Source organism: Cryptomeria japonica, chromosome 10 (genome assembly GCF_030272615.1).
Source record: "Cryptomeria japonica chromosome 10, Sugi_1.0, whole genome shotgun sequence".
Classification (NCBI taxonomy): domain Eukaryota; kingdom Viridiplantae; phylum Streptophyta; class Pinopsida; order Cupressales; family Cupressaceae; genus Cryptomeria; species Cryptomeria japonica.
In genome coordinates, this window is record NC_081414.1 from 19,083,974 (window position 1) to 19,097,569 (window position 13,596).

A 13,596-nucleotide genomic window follows, 5' to 3' on the forward strand; every position below is an offset into this window, starting at 1 on the left:
GTGATTGATGACATTGACATGGTTATATGGAGGCCATACCTAGGATGCGAGCAGTGGGAGGATGATGCGGTAGAGCTGCCCTACACCTTCTGGAGTAGTTTTCTGATTGGGTGGATGCCCTATGTACTGGAGAGGCAGCTAGTGGACAGGGTGGGCAGGCAGTTCGGCAGGATCCAGCGGATGCCACGGTGTTCAGGCATGTATGCACGGACTGTCAGGGATCAGGCGCAGTTTGGGCCCTTATTATCATATGATCAGGTTGTTACATAGCTAGTAGAGATGATGCCCCTACCCTAGGACATGTGGCCAGAGATTGAGGATGCCGACATGGATGCCGAGTACATAGCATACTGGGCCGAGCATCCATTCCCACACCTGACGGATCCAGGAGAGCTACTAGATGGAGATGGTGGTGGGGATGGGGATGATGATGGAGATGATGGGGGTAGAGGCCGACGAAGGAGGAGGGGGGCAGTTGGAGAGAGGAGGGTGGCGCCATGGAGGGAGGGTGGAGAGGATAGGCAGGCTTGGGTAGTGAGGGGTCGCGGTGGATTACCGCTACATGTGCCAGTAGCACAGGGTCCCAGACAGGTGCAGGTACAAGGACAGATATAGGGATAGGCACCAGTACAGGCACAGGCACAGGCACAGGGGCAGGCACCCGTACAGGGGGAGCCACAGGTAGAGCCATAGGGGGCTGAGGCAGAGGAGGATGAGCTGACGGAGCTGAGGGAGATCCGCCAGGGATACGCAGATGAGATCCAGGAGCTGGAGAGGGAGAGGGATAGGCTAAGGAGGTGGCTCAGAGATACTGAGCGAGAGCGGGAGCAGGCCATTCAGTGCTACATAGAGGCTGAGACAGCACTGAGGGCTGGGAGGTAGGCGATAGAGGACACAGGGGCTGGATATGCCTACGTCCTGCAGGCAGGGGAGGAGATCGGTTACTGGCAGGATCTCTATTATGGTGTGGTGCCAGCTGATCAGCGGGCGAGGAGCTTCCATAGACCATCGCAGATAGTGACAGCTACTAGAGGGAGTCGGAGGAGACAGGCATCTAGTGGTGGGGTTATGGGTCCTCCACCACCACCAGATAGAGGGGACAGTAGGGATGATCCTGGGGTGGGTCCTTCGGGGGCTCAGATTCCGTCGAGGCCAGGCAGCTCTGAGGGAGGGAGTTCATCATAGTCGTAGAGGGCTCCCTATGTATCAGTAATGTACCATTTTTGTATGATAATGTAGACACCTGCGGGTGATTGTAGCCATATGATTTTGACATCATTGTATCATGACACTTTATATATATATATATGAGATGATTCATCTTTGCAGCAGCTATATGCATGTGTACCTATGTGATGCTTATGATATGGATGCAAATATGTATATGATGAAATACAATATTTTTTTCTTTTATGTTTTTATATGTTATGCTAATGCAAATGTGAATGTATGAAATGCGGATGGATATGACAATGCAAATAACTATTTACATGATGAGAATATAAAATGTTCTAACATGTGTTGTGTGTACGATGTGATGCAATTGTGATATCTATATGTATGTATGAAATGCTTATATGTGGTAATGCAGGTGCAACTACATGAAATGCAAATGTTTTTGGTGTGTCATTATACTCAGTCATGTGATAGTAGGCTACATGGACTCGAGAAGGACGATGGAAGTCAATCAAGAAAGGGGGATGAAAGATAGAAGATATGAAAGTGAAAGAGCTTCTTGTGCGTTATCATCATTGAGCTTTATTATGGCAAGTAGGTTATGACAATCGAGGCATATGTTCGACCCAGAAAGTCATTGTACCTGTTTGCATGGAGATAAGACAATCACAAACAAGGAATGCCCCAGTTCATACTAGACTCATAGTGTCCTCATATCTTTGGACAAGTCATATCATTACTAAGAGACAATCCACAGACAACAAATACAAATAGGTGACGATACCCCATCCTTGCCTTTCTAGTCAAAGACATCCTGGAGATAAAATCTTTAGTCAGAGACATCCTGGAAAAGCTAAAAGATATGTCACCAAAATATAAAATCAAAAGAAAACCAAGACTTGACACCAACATCCACTGTAGTCCTCAAATTTAGTGTCTCTTGTCACTTTTATAAGTCTTATTTGATTGTGGTCACAATGTTTACTTTCACAGATAGGATAGATAGCACAGAACCATGTGTTGTCTGAGTTTGTTCAAAGATTTGATTTTGTTGAAGCCCATTGTTGTTGCTGTGTCTCATCTGAAACTGACTGAATCCATGAAACTGATACTTTATTGCGGAGAAGATGAAACTTTATTGCGGATCTGTGATGCAAATGTTGCTTTATTGCGAATTGTGTGCGGATAGATTGAAGGAAGCTAGAAGAAACTATACTCCTCGAAGCATGTGATGTTCTCAGTTCCACACCCATCACTAGACGTAGGATTTGCCTTAGCCATAGATAGGATCTGATTTATCATGGATGGAAAGGGAGGTTAAAAGGGAGGTTTATTATGAATGGCGAACCAATCTTGGGTAGATCAATAACAAGCCATGATGGGAATGGGTAAGTTTATTATGGATGAATTAGTCGTGAGTGTGTGCAAAGTGAAGTGATGAAAGAGAATCCTAAAGGAGGGAGGAGCAATGTCTCTACGCATGGCACTGGTGACCCAGTTTTCACCATGGTACTTGCCCAGGGCGCCACTGAAGTGGTTTTCACCATTGGATGAAATTATTTCTCTTTACTTTTTTTGATTTTTCAATGTTTTTTGTGTCACAAGGCGCCTATTTGCTAGGTTTTCACCCAGTAACGATTTTTTTTGTTTTATAATTTTTTTTGTATTTTTGAATTTTTTGATTTTTTTTGTATTTTTTGAATTAAGATACTCTGAAGAGCTATGTGTAAAACCTGCGAAGGTGCATGCTGTTGATAGGATCCTCCAAAGGCTCACCTTCTGTAGTTGAGAGCTGATATGCCCCAAATCTATATGCTACTGTAATGATGTAAGGACCAAGCCAATTTGCTTCGAACTTGCCCTTCTTCTCTCTATCTTGCTTATTTTTGGGGTTTTCTCTAAGAACCAAATCACCTACCTCAAATGTGCGAGGCTTGACCTTATGATTGTAGCTGCGACTCATTCGTTGTTGATAAGCCTTAAGATGATTAAAAGCAGTTTGTCTTCGTTCATCCAGTAGATCAAGTTCTTGTAAGCGGGAGACCCTATAGTCTTCATCACTGATAATGTTTTGCAAAGAGACTCGTAAAGAGGGTATCTCGACCTCAATAGTCAAGATGGCTTCAGTGCCGTAGACAAGTGAATAGGGTGTGGCTCTTGTGGGTGTGTGAACACTTGTGCGGTAGGCCCAAAGTGCAGGATTAAGCTGGATATGCCAATTACGACCAACGTCATCGATTGCCTTTTTTAGGATTTTAAGGATTGTCTTATTAGACGCCTCAGCTTGACCGTTACCTTGGGGTAATATGGTGTGGAGAAATGATGAGAAATATGGAAGCGGTCACAAAGTTCATGAACATCCTAATTTTTGAAGGGGCACCCATTATCAGTGATAATGGAAACAGGAATACCGTATCGGAAAATGATATAGTTGAGGATGAACGTAGCAATCTGTTTTCCAGTGACTTGTGTGAGAGGCATGACTTCAATCCATTTTGTGAAATATTCTGTGGCAGTATTAATGAATTTATGACCATTGGAAGAAGGAGGGTGAATCTTGCCTATGAGATCAAGTCCCCACTGACAAAAGGGCCAAGGGGACGCAATTGGTTGAAGTTCTTGCGCTGGCGCATGTATGAGGTCTCCATGAATTTGACATTGCTTACATTTCTTGACAAACTGATATGAGTCCTTTTCCATATTGGGCCAGTAATATCCAGTCCTGATGAGTTTCTTGGCTAAGGTAGGACCACTAGCATGTGGACCACATATCCCTTCATGTACTTCACGTAACGCAATCTAAGCTTCGTCACTTTCTAAACATCTAAGAAGAATGCCATCTAGACCTCGCCGGTATAGGATATCAGCTAAAATGACATATCGAGATGATTGGCGAATGAAAGTGCGACGTTGGTTATTGGATAAATCAGGAGGTAGGGTATTGTCACGAAGGTATGTGAAAATGGAACCATATAACTGGGACTCAGGACCGATGACACATATCATCTCAGTAGGAACGATTTCATATGAAGGAACCAAAAGGTTATCCACTAAGAACTCATAGTAGGTCTCATTTGGAGGTAGATCGATCTGTGAAGCAATTGTAGCCATGGCATCTGTGGCTCTATTCTACTCTCTTGGTATCTGCTCAAAATCTATCTTTGTGAAGTGTTGTTTCAGGTCATCCACCATTTGTTTGTAAGGCATTAATTTTTCATCTTTTGTTTGGTAATCATTAGTTGCTTGATGTATTACAAGTTGAGAGTCCCCAAAAACACAAAGTTCTTGGATCTTCCACTGAACTGCAATCTGTAATCCAGTTGTTAATGCCTCATATTCCACTATATTGTTAGTGCAAGGAAATGATAAGTGGTATGACTTTGGTAGAATCCCCTTGAGGAGTTATAAAGAGGATTCTAGCTCCTGCCCCATGCTGTGTGTATGAGCCATCAAAGTACAGTTGCCATGGCTTTGCATGTGACATTGTTAAAATGGATTCATTTGGAAATTTTGAACTTAGAGGAACATCATCTATCATGGGGGCATCTGCTAATTGATTTGCGATGGCTTGTCCTTTTATTGCTTTTCTGTCCACATACTCGATGTCGAATTCACTCAGGATCATGACCCATTTGGCTAGTAGCCCAGTAAGTGTTGCTTTATTGAGAAGGTATTTTAATGGATCGATTCTTGCAACCAACTTAGTCTTATGAGTGAGCATGTAGTGTCGTAATTTCTGCGAAGCAAAGACCACGATGAGACATGCACGTTCAATTGGTGTGTAGTTTAGCTCATATCCCACCAATGTGCGACTAATATAGTATACTGCTTTTTCCTTGCCCTCAGCAATTTGTTGTGCTAAGAGTGCCCCCAGTGCTGTTGGAGTAGCTGATATGTATAGTAACAGAGGCTGATCTGGAACTGGTGGCATTAGAAGTGGCGGATTCAGAAGGTAATCTTTGAGTGTCTGGAAAACCTGTTGATAGTTATCATCCCATTTGAATTTGATGTTTTTATGTAGCAAGTGCTGAAAAGGATTACACTTATCTGCAAGTTGCGCTATGAATCTTCATATGGACTGGAGTCTCCCTTGTAAAGACTGAAGTTGACTAATATTTCTTGGTGGTTGCATCTCCAGGATGGCCTTGACGTTTGCTGGATCAGCTTCAATTCCTCTTTTGGATACAATGAATCCTAGGAGCTTCCCGGAGGTTACTCCAAAAACACATTTCTTGGGGTTTAATCTTACTTTGTATTTTTCCAACTGATCAAAGACGACTGAAAGTATGTCCAAATGTGTATTTCTATCTATTGATTTTCCCAAGAGGTCGTCGACATAATCTTCCATAGTTACGTGCATGAGATGATGAAAGAGAGTAGTCATGGCTCTTTGATATGTAGCACCTGCATTTTTTAGCTTGAAGGGCATGACATTCCAGTAGAAACTTTCCCAAGGACAAGTGACTGATGTTTTGTGTTGATCCTCAGGCGCGATCTTTATTTGATTATAACCAGAGAATCCATCCATCAATGATAACATTTCATGACCTGCTGTGAGATCAACAATCAAGTCAATATTTGGTAATGGGAAGTCATCCTTTGGACAAGCTTTGTTGATGTCTCTGAAATCTGTACATATTCTGATGTTGCGATCTGGTTTACTGACAGGCACTAAGTTGGAGATCCATTTAGGATAATCAATTGGGCGTATGAATCCGACATCCAATAATTTCTCAAGTTCTGCTTTGACTAGTAATGCCACTTGTGGATGCATCTTTCTTAATTTCTGTTTCACTAGTTTTGCCCCCAATTTAACTGTCAAATGATGCATTACCAAATCTAGATCTAATCCAGGCATATCAGCATATGACCAGGCAAAGTTGATTTGTCGTTCTTTGAAGAAACTTATGAATTTTGACCTTTCTGACTCCGTCAATGATTGAGCCAGGAATATGTTGTGTGGAACCTCTTCTGTACCAATGTTTGTTTTGATAGTCTCCTCTACCAACATGGATGACTTTTCCTCATATGATGCTGGGAGAATGTCGAGCCTTCCATCTTCGGGTGCCTCAGAGAGGTTTTCCCCCTTAGATACGTCCTTTCTTTTTACCTTTTTGGGGTCAGACAGTGCCACGGTGTGGTTTTCGCCATAAGACCCTTGGTTTGTTCTTATCTTCACATTTTTGCAACTGGAAGGTCCGACACCTTCACCAAAATATGCCATGCTATTGAGTTCTATAGTGTATCCCGCTTTATGGTCCCCAGGAGGAAGATCGTCTCGTATGCCAAGATAGTCAATAAAAGCTTCATCATTTTGGAATGTGTCAAACTGTGTAGGTCCTTCATGATCCTAGTCAATGAGTTGGTGGTGAACAAGGGGAAGGCTTTTAATGTCTTCGAAGTTAGCGGCACTAAGAGTGAAGATGCAGTTATATTCGGGTATGTCAAGGTAATTATCAAGGTCATCGATGGCACTCTCCTCATTAGTCTCAATCGCGAATGAATCCAAATTATCATCACTATTAGCGCATTCTGGGACAGGTGTTCTCATCCTATGTGATTTCAACCTAGAACCTTGAGACAAGGACTGTGTGGAATCCTCATGGGTTGTTTCTTGACCGACTTTGAACCTTTAATAAAATTCCTCCTCTTCTGTGGGTTCATCTGGTTCTCTGAATGTCTCGGTGAGCTCGTAGTCATTGGAAGACTTGTCTGAACCCCATTCCCATTCATTAGAGTCTATGGAATAGCAACCTTCTTGTTGAATTGTGGTAGCTTTGATTTGTAAGGCTTCTTCTGTCTTTTGAGTGTGGATCTTGGAAGTCAAGAAACCAAGTCCTTTCGAGTGTTCCTTTTTGAAAGTCAATTCAGGTTGTAAAGGTTTAATGTTGCCTTCCTTTCGTAACCCAAGAGGGCTTTTTCCATCATACCCAAATTTTTGTAGGATCTTGAAACCTTTGGCATATTTCTCACATGGTAGACTGATGTGATCTTGTGTATCATCTTCAATGTCTTTGTAAAGAATTTTGTATAAGTCTTCCTCTTCCAGTTCGCCCCATCTTTGAAAGGTAGTAGGGTCCCATTTGAGTACCATGATGGATACTTGCTTGTTAGGATGTGGTCTTCCATATTCTTTTGGTGAACTCATGACTTGTCGTAAGTACATGGTCTGATTTAAAGTCTATTCCCCCATGCCCTTGTCCTAAAATTTGCCTTTAAGCTCACCTTGTTTTGATGTCGAAGGTTTTAATGACTCAGGATCAATGTATGCCGAAGAAGGAACAACTTCGCGATTACTGGGAATGATGGTCTCAGTTTTTGATCTCAGGTTATTGTAGTATATGAATGGATTAGGATCACCGTTAATTGTTACCTCCACTCCATTGTGAGGAAACTTAATGCATTGGTGATATGTAGATAGGACTGCCCTCATTTCATGAATCCAAGGATGCCCTAGCAATATATTGTAAGTGAGATCTAGATCTAGGACTTGACAAACCACATCCTTCATAACTGGCCCAATTCTGAGAGGTAAGGTGATTGTGCCCTTCGATGAATGCTCTTCATCATCATATGCCTTGATAGTGATTTGATTTGTAGAATTCACAACTTTATCAAAATATCCCAATTGTTTAATTGTGCTCAATGTACAAATGTTTAGACCAGCTCCTCCATCTATCAGGACTCGTTTTATTCGATGTTTGTGTATGAAGGCTTCAATGTGTAGTGGTGCATTATGTGGCTGACTTACGGAGGTGTCGTCGGCTTCTGTGAATGTAAGGGAATGTGGAATGGAAAGGTATCCCACCATGGCTTGAAACTGGTCCACGTTCAGATCAGTAGGAACAATAGTTTCTCTCAAGATTTTGTCAAGAATGGATTTATGTGCAGGGGATATGTGTAAAATCTCAAGGATGGAGATGAGCGCGGGTGTTTTCCCTAATTGTTCTACAAGGTCATACTCAAGCTTGGTTGATGAAGATGGGGTATTTTTAGCTAGAGAACCTTGCAAAGTGAATTTACCTTGGTGGGTTGTAACATGACATTCAGAGGTAGGTTCGGAAGAAGATCCAACACTTTTAGGACAATCTTAGGTCTCCGGGTAGAATTCTCAGGGTTTTTGTCCTTGATGATAATGGTAGAGATGTAATTGATAGTTGAATCATAGTTATAGGTTGCTCTGGTATAGTTGGTTTGGTCATCTGTGGCTTTAGCTTTTCCCTTGTCATGTTTTGGGAATGGTTCCTTAAACATCTCATGTTCTTGATTGGATGAGTGTCCTTCAATCTCAATGTCACCTCTATCAATAAGATCTTGTATGATGTTCTTCAATCGATGACAATTTCCTGTCTTATGACCCTTGCTCTTATGAAATTCACAATATTCATCATCATTCCACCAATTTGGTTTAACCTTTGGTTCATATGGAGGAAAATCTAGAACTGTGATTACTTTGTTTGCCACTAGCTTCTTGAAAATTGACTCAAGTGGTTCTCCCAATGGGGTGTACTTCCTTCATGATCTGGAAGTTGTTTGAGTATTAATTTGATTGTTTGTAGAACTTGATCTCGAAAAAATGAATTTGGGTCGCACTGTGTTGGCATCAACAACACCATCATTGACTGTGTTCTTGTTTTTATTCCAAAATCTTGGCTTGTCTTTTCCTTTAAAGTCATCTTTGTTTTCCTTGAATATCTTAATGACTCCTTGTTCAATTAGGACCTTTTCTGTCGCTAAGCCTTTTTCAATGACGTCCTTGAAGGTAGACAAACAAGCTTTGCTTAGATCATAGCCAATGTCTTTGTTAACATTTTGGGTGAACATCTCTACCATTTGTTTTTGTGGAATTTCACAAGAGCATTTGCTGGCTAGATTCCTCCATCTTTGTAAAAATGATGCAAAAGACTCTCCCTCTTTTTGCTTGGTGTTGCACAAAGTAGTGACTGATATGTCTATCTCTATATTGTAGGAGAAATGTTGAATAAATGCCTCTGCTAAGTCACCCCATGACTTAATTCTAGGTGGAAGTTGGGAGAACCATTCCATAGCTTGATCACCTAAGCTTTGTGGGAATAATCTCATCAAATATGTCTCTTCTGCTGCTACCTTAATGCAGGCTGTGAAAAATTGTCTTATTTGTGCCTTAGGATCCCCTTTGCCTCTATACTTATCAAATTTAGGTGTCACAAAGTGTGTAGGAAAAGGAGGCATTAAAATGCTCTTGTCAAATGGATAAGGACATATGCCTCTCATTGTGTATGTTGGCTTCGTTGTATTTATGTCCTCCATTTTCTTTTGTAAGTCCCTGATTTGTTGCTCCAAATTGCTCTTAGGTGGAGATCGACTTATTGGACCATACCCCATGCTTGAGGCACCAATTAGAGGAGGAGCATGTTGCATATATGGATGATATTGATCATACACATGTTCATATGGAGGAGGTCTATACTGATGCTGCGTATATGGACCACTTGGTATAGATTCATGTTGAGGAATGAAATATCTATTTTGTCCATGTATACCATACTCTACAGGCATGTCATGTTCTAATATATTGCCCCCAAATTTGACACGGGGTTTCCTTGTGTCCAAATTTTGAGCATGCCTTTGAATATCCAATTGCTTTGGTGGTTGATCCTTAGCATTGATATGTGATTGAGCATATTTCTCTGCATAAGACTTCCATAATGGTCTGCGAAGGTGAGTATCATATGCTTGACCATGCGTGTATGGGACCTCTAGTTTTTGAAACAAAGATGATGGTGATTTAGGTACCATATGTGGTCCTCTATTGCCTTCACTATTAGGCCTTCTTTGATCCATGTTGGAGTGAGTTTGTTGCGAAGGCCGATTTTCCATTATTTGAGACATGTCAAAATCATGAGGTATCTTGGCTCCACTTTGTGCCATCATTTGTAAGAAGTATTGTCTATCCCTCCTCATTATTTCCTCAACTAATCGATTGAAATTGGGATCCATAATAGATTCTTCCACATCTGCTAAATGTACTGAAAAGTTGTCCATATCATCATTGTGTGTATCATTGTTGTTTGTATTGTCCATGTTCTCAACATTTGGAATGTTTCTATAGGCATCCATGTCAGGTAATGTAGTATGATCAGAATTGAAAAAGATATCATTGTCATACTCATAAGAACTCATGTTTGCGGACTCTTGAGCCTCTTTAGTTTCTGTCCTAGATTTTTGGAGACGGGTTTCAACCATGAACTAGGTATTGACCGAGATGTGTGAGACTAGATGAAAATGGAAAAAGTATGGAAGACCAAGGGTTGGATGGAATGTAAATGAATTTGAAATGTACTTGCAATGTCCAAAGTGTAAGACCAAGTATGTATGTAGTAGAGTAGGTGTGACTTCCAAAGAGAGGATAGTTTCTCTTAATGAGGTAAGTTGACCTTGACTCTAAGTAAGACCAAATGAGACCCAAAGGTGAGAGACCTTGATGAGGGACCACTTAGCAAAGTGTTGTTGCATGTAGTGTGTTGACAAAGTATGATGAGGACAAGCAAGTGACGTTTTGACTCAAGTTTAGACAAATGTGAATGTAATGTAAGGTGTAAAGCAATGATGGACTTTGTGAGACCCAAAGACAAGTTGAATGCTAAATGAAACCTTTGAGAAATGACCTAGGAAGCTCAAGAATGCCGAAACTGACTGTGTTTGTTTGCTGGACTGTAAAAGTTTTTGTTTCTTTTTTTCTTTTCAATTCTGATCATAGACGCGCTTGTATACTTCACAGACGCGATTTCCTGACACAGACATGGTTCTGTTTAACACAGACGCATTTATGAGATTTTTGTAAAATGCACTATTGATTCTGGAAACACAGACGTGTTTCTGCCCTTCACAGATGCGGTTATATAACACAGACGCTATTATATCAAACACAGACGCGTTTCTGCAAAATTTGTGCAATTTTTTCCAATCTGTGAAGTTGTTTTGTTGTGACCAAATCTGACTGTTTGACTGTTTTTCGTGACAAGAGGACACAGTGTTGATGAAGACCTAATGTTTGCAAGTGTCTATACTCAAAATGACTCCAAGAAAAGTGTGTTGTTTGATGTAAAAATGTTTTGCATACACTTGAAGACACAAAAGACACAATGTTTTGCTGTTTGGTCTTGAATGTTTTGAATGTTTAAAATAAGTCAAGCACAATTCTTATGGCTGGCCAAGACAATAGTTGTTGATCCCACATGAGGTTTTATCCCCGAGGCTACGCTATTTAGAGTGGATACTTAGATGCTTGACCTCACTGGCTCCACCCTCGGCACTCACTTCTTGGGTCAGCCAAGCATCAGTTCCCACAAAAACTCCCCATGGCGAACTTTGTATCTCTACTAAGAATCGTATGTGTGTGGGCCACTACCAGAGGTGCAACCTCCTGCCTAACCAACTAGAAGGATTTGGGCTTCTAAAACAAAAAGGTGCTAGTAAGGGCATCCGCTCGTGTGGCCATACATGCGGCACTTTCAGCTCTGTAAATATAGAAGGCTCCCAGCTGGTAGAGGTTACGCCCTACAAATGGTCAACTAAATTTGATCAAATGGGTTTATGGGGAGACATAGTGTCAGTATGAACTAATCAGAACATGCTATTCATAGTTTTCACCATGAATACAGTTATTTATAGTGGTTTGGAAGAAGATGGCTTTTCTTTTGCTACTACTTGGGTTGTTCTCTTCTCACTAGTAGTTCTAATGACCACATGGGAAGACAGGCCCTCTAAAGATTAAACAAAAAGAGCCTATTGCTCAAGACACAAAATACAATGATTCAATTTTAGTGCACCAATTGAAGTGTTTGCTAGTCTATGAAAACAAGGCACACAATAAAAATCCAAAAACTCTTGCCAAGGACCTGCAACAAAGATTTGTTAGTAGTTTGGATTTGTTTCAAATAATCACCCCTTCCTACAAGCACACAAGTTAGGTAAATTTTAAATCCAAAAGACTTTGTGAAAATAGGGGCCTTCAACAAAACAATTTTGCTTTCAAGACAAGCTGCACCAATTTCGTTAGCTAGATCTGAAAATGTTAGCTCAAAATAAACCAGATCTGAAACCTTAAATGCAAAACCCAAAACTAAATCAATAACTCAAAATTTGAAACCGGTGCACACAGACGCGATTACCTTAGACACAGACGCGACTTTGTGACGCAGACGCGGTTCTGTGAGACACAGACGCGTCTCCAGAACCCAGACGTGACTTCTGGACACAGACACGTCTAAAAACATTGTAGACACACCTTAGGAACACAAACGCGGTTTCTGGAATCTGCAAAATAAAATACTATCGATAACATAGACGCAGTTCTTAATGTCGCAGATGCGCCAGAAAATAAAAAACGCGATCCGAAAGCATGCAGACGCGAAAATATCAAAATGCTGTCAAAAATGTCAGATCTGCAACTTCGAAACACAAAATCTGCCACAAGGATGTTAAATGCAAAAAGGGACAAGAGTCCCACCAGGCATGCCAAAATGTATATGGTGAAAATGGATAACAACAATGTTGAAAGACTAAATAGATTCAACCACAAAACCCTAGCCTAACAACAACAAAAATCCACCATAACATATGAAGATTACCTAAGACAATGCAAATCAAATGAAATCACAAAGATTATACCATCACATTTCCAATAGGGTTTGGATCTCCATTCTTCCTAGCTCCATTGATCTTGCTTGATATATTTGCTCTCAGATTTTATATGTGCACAAGAGCTCAACAAAGAATGGAAATGTGGTTGCAAGTAGGATTGCCTATGCCAAGTAGTCAATTGATCAAGTAGTTAGGGTTTGATAATGAAGGAAGCATCTCCTTATATAGAAGACACTATATGAAATGGAGGGATAAGATTTAGAGGTGTAAAAGGAGGTCGGCTATGATTAGAGGGTAGGTAAAAGAAATAATAAGATAATGAAAGGGGTAGGTAGTGTATGAATTAAGAGATGAATGACATGTGTCATGGGTAGAAAAGGTTAATGAATTAATTAAATAAATAAAGATTTATTTAATTAATAGAAGAAGTGGGATCAATTAAATAAATAAGATATTTATTTAATTTAGGAAAAGGATAATTTAAATAAATAAATGTTTTTATTTAAATGAGAAATAACACTAGAAGAGGATAAATGAATTAATTAAATAAATAAAGATTTATTTAATTAATAGAAGAATTAGGATAAAGTAATTAAATAAATTAAAATATTTATTTAATTAGATTGGACAATTTTAGGTGTCTACAACTATCAATAGCATGCACCTTCGTAGGTTTTACACATAGATCTTCAGAGTATCCTAATTCAAAAATACAAAAATACAAAAAAAACAAAAATTTCAAAAAAATGGTTACTTGGTGAAAACTTGGCAAACAGGCGCCTTGTGACACAAAAA